Below are 3,331 nucleotides of genomic sequence, written 5' to 3' on the forward strand. Positions count from 1 at the left end.
AATCGCAGCTGATCCGACGACACGTCTGCTGTGCCTAGGGATGATTCTGGACACAGTCCAGAAAAAGGTGTTTCTCCCGGAAGAGAAAGCCAGGGAGTTATCCGAGCTAGTCAGGAACCTCCTAAAAACAGTGCATCATTGCACAAGGGTCCTGGAAAAAAAAAAAAAAAAAAAAAAAATGGTGGCTTCCTACGAAGCAATTCCATTCGGCAGATTTCACGCAAGAACTTTTCAGTGGGATCTGCTGGACAAATGGCCCGGATCGCATCTTCAGATGCATCAGCGGATAACCCTATATCCAAGGACAAGGGTGTCTCTCCTGTGGTGGTTATAGAGTGCTCATCTTCTAGAGGGCCGCAGATTCGCCATTCAGGATTGGATGCTGGTGACCACGGAGCACAGCCCGAGAGGCTGGGGAGCAGTCACACAAGGAAAAAATTTCCAGGGAGTGTGATCAAGTCTGGAGACTTTTCTCCACATAAATATACTGGAGCTAAGGGTAAATTTATAATGCTCTGAGCTTAGCAAGACCTCTGCTTCAAGGTCAGCCGGTATTGATCCAGTGGGAAAAACATCACGGCAGTCGCCCACGTAAACAGACAGGGCGACACAAGAAGCAGGAGGGCAATGGCAAAAACTGCAAGGACTTTTCGCTGGGCGGAAAATCATGTGATAGCACTGTCAGCAGTGTTTCATCCCGGGAATGGAAACTGGGAAGCAGACTTCCTCAGCAGGCACGACCTCCACCCGGGAGAGTGGAAACTTCATCGGGAAGTTTTTTCCACATGATTGTAAACCGTTGGGAAATACCAAAGGTGGACATGATGACGTCCCGTCTGAACAAAAAACGGGACAGGTATTGCGCCAGGTCAAGAGACCCTCAGGCAATAGCTGTGGACGTTCTGGTAACACCGTGGGTGTACCAGTCGGTGTATGTGTTCCCTCCTCTGCTTCTCATACCTAAGGTGCTGAGACTTATAAGACGTAGAGGAGTAAGAACTATACTCATGGCTCCGGATTGGCCAAGAAGGACTTGGTACCCGGAACTTCAAGAGATGCTTACAGAGGTCTTATGGCCTCTGCCGCTCAGAAGGGACTTGCTTCAGCAAGTACCATGTCTGTTCCAAGACTTACCGCAGCTGCGTTTGTCGGCATGGCGGTGGAAAGCCGGATCCTAAGGGAAAAAGGCATTCCGGAAGAGGTCATTCCTACCCTGGTCAAAGCCAGAAAGGAGGTGACCGCACAACATTATCACCACATGTGGCGAAAATATGTTGCGTGGTGTGAGGCCAGGAAGGCCCCACAAAGAAATTTCAACTCGGTCGGTTCCTGCATTTCCTGCAAACAGGAGTGTCTATGGGCCTCAAATTGGGGTCCATTAAGGTTCAAATTTCGGCCCTGTCGATTTTCTTCCAGAAAGAATTGGCTTCAGTTCCTGAAGTCCAGAAGTTTGTCAAGGGAGTATTGCATATACAACCCCCTTTTGTGCCTCCAGTGGCACTGTGGGATCTCAACGTAGTTCTGGGATTCCTCAAATCACATTGGTTTAAAACCAGTCAATTCTGTGGATTTGAAGCATCTCACATGAAAAGTGACCATGCTCTTGGCCCTGGCCTGGACCAGGCGAGTGTCAAATTGGTGGTTTTTTCTCAAAAAAGCCCATATCTGTTTGTCCATTCGGACAGGGCAGAGCTGCGGACTCGTCCCCAGTTCTCTCCCTAAGGTGGTGTCAGTGTTTCACCTGAACCAACTTATTGTGGTGCCTTGCACCTACTAGGGTCTTGGAGGACTCCAAGTTGCTAGATGTTGTCAGGGCCCTGAAAATATGTTCCAGGACGGCTGGAGTCAGGATAACTGACTTGCTGTTATCCTGTATGCACCCAACAAACTGGGTGCTCTTGCTTCTAAGCAGACTATTGCTAGTTGGATGTGTAATACAATTCAGCTTGCACATTCTGTGGCAGGCCTGCCACAACCAAAATATGTGAATGCCCATTCCACAAGGAAGGTGGGCTCATCTTGGGCGGCTGCCCGAGGGGTCTCGGCTTTACAACTTTGCCGAGCAGCTACTTGGTCAGGGGCAAACACGTTTGCTAAATTCTACAAATTTGATACCCTGGCTAAGGAGGACCTGGAGTTCTCTCATTCGGTGCTGCAGAGTCATCCGCACTCTCCCGCCCGTTTGGGAGCTTTGGTATAATCCCCATGGTCCTTTCAGGAACCCCAGCATCCACTAGGACGATAGAGAAAATAAGAATTTACTTACCGATAATTCTATTTCTCGGAGTCCGTAGTGGATGCTGGGCGCCCATCCCAAGTGCGGATTATCTGCAATACTTGTACATAGTTACAAAAATCGGGTTATTATTGTTGTGAGCCATCTTTTCAGAGGCTCCGCTGCTATCATACTGTTAACTGGGTTTAGATCACAAGTTGTACGGTGTGATTGGTGTGGCTGGTATGAGTCTTACCCGGGATTCAAAATTCCTCCCTTATTGTGTACGCTCGTCCGGGCACAGTACCTAACTGGCTTGGAGGAGGGTCATAGGGGGAGGAGCCAGTGCACACCACCTGATCGGAAAGCTTTACTTTTGTGCCCTGTCTCCTGCGGAGCTGCTATTCCCCATGGTCCTTTCAGGAACCCCAGCATCCACTACGGACTCCGAGAAATAGAATTATCGGTAAGTAAATTCTTATTTTTTCATTTCCACTCCATGGCAGCCGTAATGTTCTGGTTACTTCCCCGCCGCTGGGTAGAGACAGGAATACACACACAGACTGTCTTATGTATACACACCAATCGCTGCCCGATGTCTGGCTGCAGAGTCATTCGAATCTGCCCGCCTACTTCTGATATCATATTCAGTGGCTGCGACAGCCAACACGATCTGTCCATGAATATCATTCACAGACATATCCAGTGTTCACACCCGCCATTGTGCTAGCGATATATCACTAGTTGTGTGGACAATATATATTGAAGCGTGTGTACACCGGGTGATGTCTCGAAGGAGCAAATTCATTAATTTACTGGGGCACGAGAGACCTGGATCAGTAAGTGTTGACAGAGAGGATGCAGAGCCTGGTCCCTCAGGTGCCAGCGAGTCCCCGGCTTCTCTTGTCTTCGGTTAATGAGTCTGAAGGGATTGTGGAAAAGCCATTTAACCCTGATGTGATATTTCTAATGAAGCATATGAACAAAACCATCCGGTAGACAATGCTCCAGCCAAAGACTGACCCCCTCCCCAGCTTCCCTCCAAGATCCCCCTTCTGTGTCTCTTCCAGAGTGTGTCTAGTGCTCCGGATAATTACAGATCTCATTAATAAAGGA

The 3,331-nt window shown here is 48.8% G+C and overlaps 1 protein-coding gene across 2 annotated transcripts in view; it reads left to right on the top strand.

Annotated features, from left to right (window-relative positions):
* INPP5E (inositol polyphosphate-5-phosphatase E) overlaps positions 1-3,331 on the top strand; it is a 53,094-nt gene that overhangs the window by 24,057 nt on the left and 25,706 nt on the right. The gene's annotated exons all lie outside the window — the stretch shown is intronic.

Source organism: Pseudophryne corroboree, chromosome 8, assembly GCF_028390025.1.
Source record: "Pseudophryne corroboree isolate aPseCor3 chromosome 8, aPseCor3.hap2, whole genome shotgun sequence".
Classification (NCBI taxonomy): domain Eukaryota; kingdom Metazoa; phylum Chordata; class Amphibia; order Anura; family Myobatrachidae; genus Pseudophryne; species Pseudophryne corroboree.